Genomic DNA, 15759 nt, shown 5'->3' on the forward strand with positions numbered 1-15759 from the left:
CATATTGGTATTTTCATGTGGTTTTACATCATCACTTTATGAATACTATATAATGTCTCTGGTTGATGTAGCCAATTACCCCCCACCCCCCCTTCTCTGGATTCTCTGTCCTGACATATCTGAAACTATTGTAATCACTCTTAAACCCCTTTCTTGCAAATCCGTCTTACCCTATTGATTTTACATTTTAACTATTAACCATTTAAATTATTCCCCCTTCCCCCTCAAAAAAAAAAAAAAATGGGTAAGGTCATATAGGGTTTATGGACTTGGTGGCTGAGCACTTATGGAGCCAGCTATGTTCAAACAAAATTCATAAAGCAATAGTAGACAGTACAGGTACCTGGTGCCAGTGGATTAACCAGTACTTTTATTCTAGTGTCTAGTATTAGGCCAATCTGACTTTGAATTCTTAGTATATGATTGTTATTGCAATGTTCCTGATAATAGTAAATGTAATGTAGAAATTGCAATGATTCTGAATACACCTTTTTAACTTGAATCATAATCAAGAAAACAATTTAGAAAGTTTGCAATTTAGAACACTAGATAATCTATCTAAATTTGACTTCTCTGATTTCCTGAACCATGCCCTCCTTCAAACATTGCTCCGACCACTGCTGCTGCTGCTGCTGCTACTACCCCCTCCTTGAAGCTTTGTCATTTCTTGTCCAGTCCCAGCCATCACCCCAGGTTATTAGGGTGCGTTTACACGATCGAACTATGTTCGATGGACAAAATCGTTACCAGATTGCAGCAGAAGCAGGATGACGTCATAAGCGGTGAAACGATGGAAGCGGATCTGGCAACAAGCAGTGGTACCAGATGAGGGTGTTTACCAACGTTTCGAATCTGCTCACAGGGCATAGACCGGTGGACAATGTTCGAAGGTGATGTCCGTTGGTAACTCAGCCATTTAAGTCAGTGTATCGTTTCAATGCTGCGAACACGGACAGTGTTTGGTACACCACTTGCTGCTCGCTTCTGATGTCATCAGCGAGCCTTTTCGCTTTCCACTCCTAGTTGGTAACGATTTTGTCTGTCGAACATAGTTCGATCGTGTAAACACACCTTTACTCAACCTTCAGAATACACCGCTTCTCCCCCAACATGATCCACTCTATCTTCTTTTACTCGGTTTACTCGGTTATCTTCATTGTCTGACCCCTTTGCCATATGACTAATCTTCATCCTTACTGTTCTTCCCACATTAACACCTCACTCCTCAACCCTCTCTTCCTCCTGCTCTCATCCTTCTACTTCTTCCACTTCTACAAATCTTTTGAGTAAACTTTTTAGCCCAAGTGGGATTGATTCTCTAGTAATTCCCCCTACTTCCCGTTACTCTGACAATACCTTCCTTTTCCAAACAGTGTCTAAAAACCAGTAGACAAAATTCCCATTTGCAGCTGTTCAGAATACTCATGCCTTGTCAGTTAGGTCCGAGTCCCAAACTTGTGCATTATCTAGCCTGACTGACCTCGCTGGCAAATCCCTCTTACCCTGCCCAGTCTCGCTCCTCTTCTAATACGTACTGGAATGGTTTCCATCTTACTGGCTGATTGTATACGGCAAAGCTTGGTTAGATTTCTCCCAATCAAATTCTTTTGCCATTCTAGGTCCAGACACTCCAGACTGAAAAAGAATTTAAAAAAACAGTAGCTAAAATGTGATTACTAGTTGCATATCTTAATTTATTCCAAACTATTTGACTTGGAATGGGTGGCAAAGATAAAAAAAGGTATATTGCAATTTTTACCAGATTGTAAACGGTTCATATATTGAACTAGGTTCAATATATGATTGTAGATTTCCATTGTCAGCTACAGATTTGCTGTCTAATAAATGGAAAATTCTGTATTACAAATTCATAGTAGATTACAATCTACATGCATATGCTTGACTTATCAGCAAGTGGAAAAAGTTATACATTAACCCGTTACTGCTGGGTGACGTGATAGACGTCATAGCAAACCGCATGGTTGGCAGGTTCAGCTTGTACGTGTGACAACATGCCAGTGTGTGTGGAGCAAGGTGTTCGGTTTAACGCAGCGGACTCCCGCGCCCACTGTCTGGCCACTGCCAGATATCACCAGAGCTTAATTGCTCTTAGGGATTTCAGACAACCGGGAATAATGGGTTAACATAGTGGGTACATAGTGATGAACTGACTGATGAAAATAGAAGAGGTTCTCTACTTAGGTTGCTTACCCACAAGTTTTTCTTCTGAAGAATATGGAAATATATCGAGATGGATGTTAAGTAAAGGCACTGAATAGCATTTCTATTTTCAAAATAAAAGGGGGGGGGGGGGAAAGACAACTGACATTATGTAATTTTTTTTTATTTCATACCAGCATATGCATTATCACTGATCTTGATTTGATAATGAGGAAATTATTAGCCATGTAATGCCTGAACATTTCTCAATTTTGCCCTAATTTGATATAGCCTTTTAGAATAATTTATTCAAGAAAAGTATTAGCAGATTGTATTGTTGCTTCATTTGGTTTCATGTAAGTGAAGTTAATGATATCCAGTAAGGAAGCAAAAGATGGCCATATGTGATGATAATAAGGCTCAAACTACTGAATCTTGATGTCAATTGAGAGCTGATGAGTGTCAAATTTACTTTGCATTGAGTGGGGATGTCTTGAGATTCAATGAAAATCTTTTGTTCCAGGTTCATAATGTTCTGGAGACTGCATGTACAAGTTATCAGTAAGTATAAGGATCCTTTTTTCCTTGTTTGTAAAAGTTAAATCTAAAATTTTCCCATTCCAGGATCTTTACTTGGTAGAACCTCCCCCCCAATCCCTTGCCCGTTGTTGTCGTGGGGGGGCTTAGGAGGCGGAGACTGGGACCCAATGATGGGGAACTCCCCAACCTTGGGACTCAGCCCTCGACTCAACTAATTTTGCATGGTCTTTATTTTCCTTCCCACTTTTCGTTTGTTCCTTCACCAAACCCTTCTGCTATCCACCTCCTAAGGTGTGATAGCCATGCTGAAAGGATGAAAGACTTTGTGCCAGTCCTGAACGGCCTGAGGGAGCCATGGGCACGGTATTCCCCTGATTTAGTTATCTAGCCCTTACCCCTCAAGGGGACCCTGAGGGGTGGACTGTTTTTATCCCCAACATAATCCAGGCTTACCATGGCCAGTAATGAAAACTTATCCTCACTATTAGGGGCAATGAGGCTTGCCCCTTTATCAAATAGCCCCAACGATGTAAACCCACCCGATTCCCTGACCCCAGGCTCTCCTTTGACCACGGCTCCGAACACTGCAACAACTACCCCCACATCAATGCCTACTAGTACAGTAGCCAATAATCAACCCTTAAGGAACATTTCCACTCTCCCAGCATGCTCAACTTCAACACCTCTACCCCCACAACCTCCAACATCAACCACCCCATCCTCCCTTATTAATACCTTACAGCCTTATTGCCCACCTCCCCATAACACTACCTCCCTCAACACTACTCCATTGTCACACCCCCGCCCTTCTACTACCCCTATCACTACAACAATCTTGAATACCCTCTTCAGCGCAGCCAAATGGGACCAATTTTTCGTGATCCCTCCCACAGCTCCCTACTCTGACAACACCCTTCTCTTCCAACAATGTCTCCAAAAACAAGTAGGTAAAGTCTCTTTCCGTAGCCGACCCGACCTCTCCCATCTTGTCACAGTAACATCCCAAAACCAAGCTATAGCATTAACAAAACTAACAGACCTATATGGTAACCCCATCCTTGCAGAACCCCATCCAACCCTCAATACTTGCACCGGAACAGTTTCAATCTCCCCAACAAATTGCCCAATCTATGTGACAAAGATTGGTCAGATTGTGGAGAAGACCTACTTGCCTGTCTCACAGACTATGATGCAACGTCAGTACAGTGCTACTCCATTCCCCCCAGAGGTAATCGAAAGAAACCCACTAACATAGCCAAAATTACCTTCCGTAGACATGACCTTCCCTTTAACGTCTACATAGGAGGAGAATCCCTCCCTGTTCGTCCATACCAACTTCCTCCACGTCAGTGCCAAAATTGTTGGCGTCTTGGACACCCAGCCAAACATTGCCGTTCCACAGCCAGATGCCCACTATGTGCCCAACCTAGCCATACCCGATCTAACTGCCCTGCACAATCACGCACATGTGCCAACTGTGGCAGCCCCATAATGTATTTTATAGGGGCTGTCCCACCTACAAATTTGAGTCTGAGGTAGCAACTCTCAGATTCAAACTTGGACTCGCACTACGTGAAGCCAGACAAGAAGCACGTCGACGTGGTTTCTCTCTTACTCCTTACTCCAGTAATACCGCTCATTCTACCAATTCTCCTAAACCCCCCCCCCCCCTACATCCCCCTCTTCTACCTCCAACCTTCCCCAGTCAAACTCTTTTGCCATCCTAAATCCAGACACTCCAATCTCTACTACAGATATTTCAATCACCACTACAACCCCAACACCTTCCCCTCTCCCTCCTCGCACTACCTGTAACAGACAGAACAAACGTTCCACCCCCTCTTCCCCTACCACACAATCACCTCCACCTTCCTTTGCTCCTATGCTTGAGACACCAGTCCTCTTTTCCCCCCCTCACAAGAAATCCTTTATCCCCCAAAACTCCCCAACCAACTCCTCAGAAGAAAACTGAAGATTACCTAATGAAAACTGACACTCAACCTCCAAATCTTACAACTCCTGCTCCTTCCACACTCCAAGTAACTGCTGATATCCATCCTCCTAAAGATATCCCCCCTACACCCTATCCTCCTACCCCCTCCCAACACAGCCCATCCCCCCCGACACCAACCCTGCCCACATTAACCCTCCCACCATCCCCTCTATCCCTTCCACTCCTTCCTGGATACACACGTGAATCCCTTATGTCACAAGTATCCCCTTCCTCAGACCCTCCATCTCCTAATACCCCTCCTAGTAGAACACCAACTCCCACACCTCTCCCATCTCAGACCTCTCAATCCTTTTCCTACCTTCTAGCTTCTTCCCCCTCAAAATCTCCAAAATGTACTACAATCTATATCAGTAAAGTATAACTATCCTTCATTGGAATATTCTCGGTTTCCGCTCCCACAGACCTGACCTTCGTCATATCCTTTCCTCTTATAATCCATCTATTGTATGCCTTCAAGAGACCTTTCTTACACATCCTCCAATACCAATCCCCAATTATCATTTTGTCTCTTCCCCACATTCCCTTTGTCTCATCCATACTTATCAATCAGAAAACACTTTGTCACACCTCCCTTTCAAACCAATGTCCCTTGCACAGTTATCCGTATCTTCCTTCATCGTTGGATCACAGTGATTTCAGTCTACTTCTCCCCTTCCCACCCCATTGACTTTGTTGCTTTTGAAAATCTAATTTCCCAACTTCAACCACCTTTCCTCATAGTTGGTGACTTTAACTGCTGCCACACTCTATGGGGTGATTCTATCACAAACTCCCGAGGCCGATCTCTAAGAGCGCTTTCTCTCCACAGCTGACCTTACTATTCTAAATTCAGATCGCCCCACACACTTTGATACACGCACGCAATCTTTTTCATGCATTGACCTCTCTCTATGCTCCCCTTCTCTTCATGTAGATTTCCACTGGTCAGTCTTAGACCACTTTCCCTATAGTGACCACTTTTCAGTTCTCCTTTCTCCTACTTCATACGTACCACTGCCTAACTCCCCACGCTGGTGCTTTGATAGAGCCGACTGGCATACTTTCATTTCACTCTCTGCTATTCATACTCCTCCATCCTCCCTCACCTCCATTTCAGAAATGATACAGTATTTCACAAATACAGTCTTAAGAGCTGCACATACAGCTATCCCTCGAACCTCAAGACCATATACCTCCAAATGTGTTCCATGGTGGAATTCTGATTGCACTAAAGCACTTCGCTTAAAACGTGCAGCCTGGAACAGTTACCGCTACAAGAGAGGTACTCCAAATGAACTATCAGCCCTTATCTCCTTTAAAAGAGCATCTGCCTATCTCCGTCGTACAATCCGGAATAGTAAAACAAATAGCTGGCGAAATTGTTTCATCAATTACATCCTCTACATCTATCTCAAATGTTTGGCGCCGAATTCATAAACTATCAGGCAAACATCCCCCCACCCTGCCCCTGTCCTCCATATTCGAAATACCCTCATTTCTGATCCTCTCCAAGTCGCTAATGAACTGGGTGATTATTTCAGCCAGGTCAGTAGTGGTTCTCACCTTTCTCCACACTTCTCTTCTATTAAGACCACCAGAGAACGTACCCCCATTACCTTCACCCCATCCTCTGATGAGTCCTATAATGCCCCATTTTCTTCCTCTGAACTCATTACTGCCCTACAATCGTGCCGTAACACTCATGAAGGCCCTGACGGTATTCACTACCGTATGCTCCGGCAACTCCCATCTTCCTCCTTATCCTTCCTATTAAAAATTTACAACCACATATGGACATCAGGAAATTTCCCTTCTAATTGGCGAGAAGCTCTTATCCTTCCCTTCCTGAAACCCAATAAATCAGGTACCCTTCCTCAAGACTATCGCCCCATCGCACTAACTAGCTGCTTGTGCAAACTATTAGAGCGAATGGTGAACTTCTGCTTAATGTGGTATCTTGAATTTCACAATCTTCTCTCTCCTTCCCAATTCGGTTTTTGCCGTGCCAGAAGCACAGCTGACCCCCTTGCTCATTTTGAGACATATATTACATCTGCATTTGCACGCCATGAATCCGTACTAGCTATTTTTTTTTTATCTAGAAAAAGCATATGATACGACATGGCGGTACCATATTCTCCAACAACTGTCCTCTCTAGGCATACGTGGAAACATGGGTGTCTTCATAAAGTCCTTCCTCTCCCAACGCACTTTCCAGGTCAAAATCGCATCTGCCACATCATCTTTCTTTCCCCAAATCGAAGGTGTCCCACAAGGCAGTGTGCTCAGTACCACTTTATTCCTTCTTGCTGTTGATGATATTGTCTGTTTTACCACCAGGAGCCCGGTCATCACTATATGTTGATGATTTAACCATCTATGCCTCTGACACATCCATACCAAATCTCTACCAATTTCTTCAATCTGCAATCTCATCAGTATCTTCCTGGGCCACAAACCATGGCTTCCGCTTTTCTACCTCTAAATCTTTCTCCATCCTTTTCTCTTGCTCACGTGTAGGTCCCCTACCCCCACTCTTCTTATATGGCACTCCACTCCAATGCCGTTCCTCTGGCAAATTCCTAGGTGTCATTTTTGACTCCAAACTGTCCTGGCAAGACCATATTCTACACATTAAAGAAAAAGCTCTCCGCCGTCTTCGAATCTTAAAAACTCTATCCCATATATCATGGGGCTCAGATCGCAAAACTCTCCTTCATCATGTTACTTTGATCCTCTCCACTCTTGATTATGGATGCCATATCTACTCCTCTGCCTCAACTTCTCTCCTTGGCCATCTTTATACAATCCATCACTGTGGTCTTCGCTTAGCACTAGGCGCCTTTCGCTCCTCCCCAGTTGTGAGAGCCTGTACACTGAATCAGGCATACCATCTCTATCTCGACGTCGTGCCCTTCTCTCTCTCCGATGCTATGTTCGATTCCACCAATTTTCCCTCACTAAACTAACTATCCCACAACCCCTACTTCTTACCTTAGCTTCATCTCCACGATTACCTACTCCTTTCTCCACTCGCATGGATACCCTCCTCTCCCATTCCCCTTTCCCCCATCTCCAACCTCTCCCGTTCTCTGTCCATTCCGTCCCTCCATGGCTTATACCTCACCCCCATATTTGCTCTTCTGTTTTCCCCGACCCACCAAAATCAAATATCCCTCCTACTGTCCTTCTCACACATTTCCTTGACCATGTCTCCACTCATTCCTCTAGTATTCACGTATATACTGATGGCTCCAAATCCACCTCCGGTGCTGGTTTTGCAGTAATCTTCCCAACTCGTACTTTCAAATACTCCCTTCCTCATGAATCCAGTGTCCTTACTACAGAACTGTATGCACTCCTTTTTGCTCTAAACACATATACTCACTCTCCTCTTCCTCTTTTACAATTTTTACTGACTCCCGTAACTCATTAACTCTCATAAAGTCAATACACACCACCAACCCCCTTGTTTGTAAGATCCAGAACTGGTTGTTCTACCTGTCCACACGCCATAAAACAATCAAATTTTGCTGGGTGCCCAGCCATGTTGGAATCCCCGGCAATGAACAGGCAGATACACTAGCACGCCACGCCTCTATGTCCACATCATACCAACCACGCTTCTCACGTATCCCAACCACGGATTATTACCCACACTTTAAGACCTTGTATAATCGATGGCAATCTTTTTGGTCAAGCCTCCGCACTAATAAATTACATTCTGTAAAACTATCAATCTCCTCCTGGTCAACTCCATTTCATCGGAACAGACGTTGGGAGACCGCTCTCGCCCGATTACGCATTGGCCACACCCGTCTAACACACTCCTATCTGATGTCACAATCTGATCCACCCTTATGTTCCTTATGTAATGTTCCCCTTTCAATCCCACACATCCTATTGTCGTGCCCACGATTTGAAACAACCCGTACCTCTGCTTTCCCCCACCTATCCTCCCTTCACCGATCTCCCAACCTATCAGACATCCTTACAGAATCCCACACTTTCTGCTTCAACAACCTATTCTCTTTCCTCAAACGCATACATATCCTTCTTCTAATCTAACTCCTTACCACACCCGACCCTAACCCTTTCACTCACCAATTCCTTTGCCCAGCTTAGACAACTAATCACTAACTCAACCACCCTCCCCTAACATTAACTATAGTGCTATATGACCTTAGATGTCTAGCACATTTCTCTTGCTTTTAACCATTAACCATTACTTGGTAGAACCTTGCTGTAATTCTCCCATTTGATTTTATATGTAGATGCACTGGGCACAGTTATGGTTAGTAGATTGTTTGTTGGTATCATGACCAGTAGAATTGTGGGTGGTTGAACATATGAATCAAGTAAAAAAAAATTTGTCAGTTTCCCATTTGTAACCTTGGTTGGTTGGCAGATTGAGGAGAAATTGATATTTTAAAGTTTTTAGAGGGTAACCACTGTAATTATGTGGTGAATATCTTTCCTTATTTTTGTATTAACGAATTTAACAGCTTGTATTGTCTTTAGAGAAATGAAAAGGGAGGAGTGGAAAACTAATTCATTTATATTAACTCAAAACCTATGGGCATGGCACCACCACCGATATGCATAGCATTAGAAAAAAAAAAAAAATATCCAGCCAATTTAAGGAAAGGTGAAATGAGGCGAGGTCACAAAGGTTACTAATTGACTTGTTTGTGGCTAAGCACTTGCAGAGACATTTAACACACACATACACACACATACACACACACACACACACACACACACACACACACACACACACACACACACACACACACACACACACACACACACACACACACACACACACAAAAAAAAATTGTGATACTAAAACCTAATCATAATCTATGATTAATGAGATAGGTGTGTAGTAACACTAGATTTTTGTATTGCAGATTCATCAAAATTAGGGGGTTCTACAAGCATTTACTGAATTCATCGGTAAGTAAATTCTCTTGAATGTTACCCATTATTTTATATAGAATAAATGATGAAAATGGTAAAGGTTCCCTCTGCTGAGGTTTTTTACCCGAAACACAACCGTGCTGTAGTTTTTCCTTCAGATGAAAATGGAAATGCACCTTAAGATTCGATGTTAAATGAGTACTAAAAGTACTTTTTTTCCAGAAGAAAAAAAAGATTGTACTTCAAAGAGCTGCACAAGTAAAGATGTACTCTCTGCATACATCAGAATTGTCTATTCTGATTTGACATCAAATGGGTATGTTAGCCTGTTAAATATTCATTATTTTATCTTGATAAATGATTAATAGTGATCCACAAAAGTCATATGAGCATGTCTTGATATTAATATCTTTAATGTCTTAAGTTTAATATAAGATTAATTTCCCTTGTGCTAAGATACTGTACATGGAGTGTAAATGTAAAACTTCATGAAGTCTTTTTATTACAGAGTCTTGGGGTTGATCTTGGTCTGTGCTTAAACTGAAATTATAAGTAAGTGAAATCATGGTGCTTATTGTTTCCATATGGTTTCCATAAAATGATGAAAATAGGAAAGGTTCCCTCTACTGAGGTTGCTTACCCACAACACAACCATGCTGTAGATTTTCTTCTGAGGAATATGGAAATGCATGGACAGCAATGTTGTGTAAATGTACTAAATAGCTTTTGTATTTTCAGGAAAATATGGGAAAAACAGATCCTCAAACAAAGTTCTTGTTAGTTACTCTACATGCCATATGCTTGAATTATCAGTAAGTAAAATCATTGAATTCTGTTCCCATGTTACATGGAATTTAATGATGAATATGGAAAAGGTTCCCTCTACTGAGGTTGCTTACCCACAACACAACCATGCTGTAGCTTTTTCATCTGAAGAATATGAAAATGCATTGTGATTATTGTTAAGCAAAGGTATTAAATAGATTTTTCATTTTCAGGAAAATGAGGGAAAAGACAGACCATCAAAAATACAAGTAAGTAGAATGTTTATTTTATGCAAGCATATGCATCATCACTGATCTTGAATTGATAAATTAAGGAATTAATTATTCTTGTAATACCTGAATTATTTTCCTTATTGATCATAAGTAGAGGATCCTTGTTCCCCTTGATATTTCTGCCTTTTATTTTCCTCTGCTGAATATTTTGCCAAATTGGGAGTTGTATATCTAGTTTCTGAAAGTAAAAATGCAAAATAAAACAGAATTGTGAACCTTTCTCATATTTTCCCCTAATTTGAAAGAGCCTTTTTGTTGTAAAGCAGAATTCTAATAGCATATAGAGCCTCTTGTGATTTTATTCAGGAAAAATTATAGTCTTGCCTCCTTTGTCTGTCAGTGAAACTGATCATCTTTCTAAGGAAGCCAAAAGTGGTCATACGTGATGATAATTAGACTCCAAATTACTAAATCTTCATAAGGTTCATAAGGTCTTGGACTGAATGCACATGACAAAGTTATTAAGTATAAGGATCCTTTCATCCTCATTTGTAGAAATGGGTCAGCCTGTAGAAGGTTCCCTCTTCTGGATTTTTACTTGATAGAACTTGCTGTAATTCTCCCATTTGATTTACAGGTAGATGTATTGAGCAGACAGTTATGATTACTAGATTGTTTATTGGTTTCACGACAAACAGAGTTGTGGATTGTCAAGCATATGAATCATTTGCGTAACATTTATTAGTCGGCAGATTGAGGAGAGAAATTGATATTTTAAAAAATGTGAGAAATAGCTGAAATTCACCATGACCCCCCTTTTCATTATTTTTTTTTCTAATAATAAATTTAAATATTCTGGTGGGGAGGGGGATGAAAAGGACAGAATTTGGAGACCAATTAGTTCCTTTGAATCAACTATACTTACTGAAACCACTGTACTGTAGTTTTTCCTTTTGTGGAAAATGGGAGTGCATAAAGATTAATTAAATATTGTAAATATACATTTTCTCTTTTCCAGGAAAATGTTTCAAATTTGGACATAAATGCACAAAATTGCAACAACTTTTATCATCAGTGTTGTCTATTTTGACTTGATACTAAATTGTATGTTAACATGTTTTTTTTCTGGTAGTAAATGAATTTGATTATTATTACGTGGTCTACAAAAGCCATATAAGCATGTCTGAATGAATTTTGGATATCTTGAGTGATGACCAACAAAAAAGAGCAAATGGTTCTTATGATGAGTGTTTTAAGCTCAATTCAAGACCATTTCCATAGTGAATCATACTGTGCAAGGAATGTAATGATAAACTAAATGAAATCAATGTATTACAGGTTCTTGGAGTTAGTCTACATGCTTAAGCTGATATTTTCAGTAAGTGTGAAATCCTAATACATACTGTTCCCATATTTTGTGTTAAATGATGAAAATAGAAAAGGTTCCCTCTACTGAGGTTGCTTACCCACAACACAACCATGCTGTAGCTTTTTCTGCTGATGAATATTGAAATGCATTGAGGTTGATGTTAAGTAAATGTACTAAATAACTCTTATATTTTCAGAAAAATAAGGAAAAAACAGATCAGATGAATTTCTTGTTCGTTGCTCTATACGCGTAAATTATTAGTAAGTGAAATCATTGAATGCTGTTCCCATATTTTAATTTAGAGTTCAGTGATGAATATGGAAAAGGTTCCCTCTACTGAGGTTGCTTACCCACAACACAACCATGCTGTAGCTTTTTCTTCTGATGAATATGGAAATGCATTGAGGTGGATGTTATTTACTAAATGCACTAATAACAATTTTTATTTTCAGAAAAACAAAGGAAAAAACAGAACTTCAAAATATTAGTAAGTAAAATTTGTTTTATATAAGCCTTTGCATGATCACTTGCCTTGACGTGGTAGATTAAGGAAATAATTATCCTTGTAATACCTGAATTATCTAATTGACTAACTAGAAGATACTTGCTCACCTTCTAGACCTTATTACCTATACTGCTGAATATTATCTATCTGAATTTTGAAAAGCAAAACCTTCAATAAAAATTGAGCATTTCTTTATTTTTCCCCATTTAATTTCACTTGTGAAATAATTTTAGTAAAAGTTTTATCTTGTAATTCATTCAGGAAAAGACACTAAGATTGTAGTAATGTTTCATTCAGTGTCCTATTAACCCATTGCTGACTGGTGGCATGTACGCACATGCCATGGCATGGAGGGACCATCTGCCGGGGGCATGTACACACATGCCTTGGTGTATCTATGAACATGCCATGAGTTTTTTTTTGTTACAATCACGGCAAAAGATGATTTTTCTGCCACTGAAAGTGTGATTAAGTCGGTTTTAACACTTTCTCATTTCTACCATGCAACAACAACAACAACAACAACAACAAAAAAAAAAAAAAAATCAACTCCATGATGCTACACACTGCTTATTTTATTCGGACTATAGACCGAATAATGATCAAGTATGGAGCCTCTATGAATACTACCCGTCAGAAATGAGTTAAGCAAAAAGTGGTCATATGTAATAATAATAATTAGGCTCAAACTACTGAAACTTGATGTCAATTGAGAGCTGAAGAATGAAAATTGCTTAACATGGAGTTTGGATATGATTTGAGATTTGTTGAAAATCTTTTCCAGGTTCATAATGTTTTGGTGATGGCCAACTTGTTAAGTACAAGGATCCTTTCTTATTTGTAAAAAGTTGTCTGTAGAAGGTTCCTACCTTTCATTCAGTAGAATCTTGCTGTAATTCTTATTTGACTTGCATGCAGGTGCACTGTGCAGACCGTTTTATATACTTGTATATACTTTATATTCTTGTTCATGACAAAATGTATAAATGTTGGTTGTCTAGCATTTGAGTTGAGTAAACCTTTGTCCATTGCCCATCCATAACCTTTATTGGTTGGCAGAAAGAGAAAAAAGGGTATTTTCAAAAGTTTTTAAAGAGCAATTGGTGAAATTCACCATCTGGTGAACATCTTCCAATTACAAAATATTTTTGTATTGCAGATTCATCCAAATTTGGAGGCTCTTCTACAAACATATACCTAAATTATTGGTAAGTGAAATCTTTTGAATGTTCTCAGATCTTATATAGAATGAAATGATGAAAATGGTAAAGGTTCCCTCTACTGAGGTTTTTTACCCGAAACACAACCGTGCTGTAATTTTTCTTTCTGAGAAAAATGGAAGTGCAATAAGATGGATGTAAATTAAATGTATTAAAAGCAATTTTTCTTTTCTAGGAAAAAAAGAAAAGAAAATTGTACATCAAATAGCTGCACAAGTAAAGATGCATTTTATGCATACATCATGTGTCCATTCTGATTTGATGTGAATAGGTATGTAAACCTTTTATTTATTTACTTCAATAATTGGTAGTGATCCACAAAATCCTTATGGGCATGTCTATATGATAAAGATCTCTAGATGCCATAAGCTCAATACAATATTATTAATTCCCATTGTAAATGAAGGTACTGTGCAAGGAGTGTAATTATCAATACTCATAGTTGGTTTATTACAGAGCCTTGGAATTGGTGGTTAATCTGTGTGCTTAAGCTGGAATTATCAGTAAGTGAAATCATGATAAATATTTTCACAATGTGTAAAATGATGAAAATAGAAAAGGTTCCCTCTACTGAGGTTGCTTACCCACAACACAACCATGCTGTAGATTTTCTTCTGAGGAATATGGGAATGAATTGATATGAATATTATGTAAATGTACTATATATAGCTTTTTATATTTTCAGAAATGCAAGGGAAAAAGATCGGACTAAGTTCTCATCATTTACTTGACTAAAATAATAGCCTGCCCTGTAAGAATTGTGGCTACAGCACAAATAAATAACCCTGGAAGCTAGGTGGAAGACAACACAGTGCTTGGGGCTCGCAAGCAAGGCTCTACACCCTGTAGCTCGTGTGTTTTTTTTTTAGTATTTTGGAGTTTTGCAGTTCACTTGTGGAAGACATGATCCAAGGATGAATCTAAAATGGTAAAGGGGAGATAATTTGTTTGCTGATAATAAAAAATATTTCTGTATTAGTTTTTTTTTTTTTGGAACTTTATACAATGGATTATTGGAAAACTGTGTGAAAAGGAACTTAAATGAATATAGGAAGGATCAGTGGAAATGTGGACTCCAATAATAATTTTAATATAATGGAGCAAGCTCTCTGGATCTAATCTTTACTATCAAAGGAATTAGTATTTTAAGAATGATATAAATGGATAACTGATATAAATTCTTTTGGTGTATGAAATGTAAAGGTTGTTAGTGCATAACAAGATTAAATGGTCATGGAATGACTGTTAATCCTGCATAGATCTGTTTGATGCAGGTGTTTTATGCTGAACTTTTCTGTAGTAGACAGCTGTCATCAATAGAATATCTGCATTGTTCTGGATGTCTTGTGTTTGACATTGTGGCTTAGCTGATACCAGTAGTATAAATAGCTTCTTCCAGAAATTTATAAGGTCCCAGAGATTGAGGATTACTGACCCCCTGATACCAGCACAGTAGCCCACATTGCTGGACGTGGCACAGTAATAAATGCAGTATGGCCAAGGACATTGACCATAACCTTGTTAGAGGATCTTCTAGAATTGCAAGCTTCACCAGAGTGCTGAAGTCTGATACTGAGCATGCATTAGTTTTGGCTAACATGTTGGTCCACTTCAACCCCCTTCCCCCATCCATCTAGTGACTGCCTCAGAGCAAATTGAAAGGTTGTGTGCCTGGGAAGTTTGATGGGGCTCTCTCTGGACATTTCACAGCACTCAACAATCTGGTGGACTTCGTGGCACTGAGAGACCTAATGTAAAATGCTAGATACAAAGACCAATGGCTACCACTCGGTAACAAGGCAGAACTCTATTCTGACAGGGAACATAGAGGCTACAGATGTGTTTTGGCTTGGCTGGCTAGTGGTTGGGAATTAAATTTTTGTTAGTTCTAATGGAAAATATTGCTAATAATGCAGAAATAAACTAGATTTTAGACTCGAAAATTACGTTTTTTTCTGCTATTTCTGGTACAACGCAGGAAAAAAAATCATAGTAAGGAAATTCTTAAAAAAAAAAAAAAAAAAAAAAAAAAAAAAATCTAGAGCACCACG

At 39.6% G+C, this 15759-nt stretch overlaps 1 long non-coding RNA gene across 2 annotated transcripts; it reads left to right on the forward strand.

The window, feature by feature from the left end:
- Positions 1-2495: 2495 nt before the first annotated feature.
- LOC119579297 lies at positions 2496-15043 on the forward strand. Of its 2 annotated transcripts, none has more exons than XR_005229267.1 (13): positions 2496-2721; positions 9607-9652; positions 9842-9932; positions 10125-10168; positions 10355-10428; positions 10615-10650; positions 11953-11992; positions 12180-12243; positions 12436-12470; positions 13648-13696; positions 13884-13979; positions 14165-14211; positions 14394-15043. It is a non-coding gene; the product is annotated as an uncharacterized LOC119579297 (long non-coding RNA). The 2 variants fall into 2 exon arrangements; XR_005229266.1 differs by having other exon boundaries at positions 2498-2721; positions 9839-9932.
- Positions 15044-15759: the final 716 nt, after the last annotated feature.

Source organism: Penaeus monodon, chromosome 12 (assembly GCF_015228065.2).
Source record: "Penaeus monodon isolate SGIC_2016 chromosome 12, NSTDA_Pmon_1, whole genome shotgun sequence".
NCBI lineage: Eukaryota > Metazoa > Arthropoda > Malacostraca > Decapoda > Penaeidae > Penaeus > Penaeus monodon.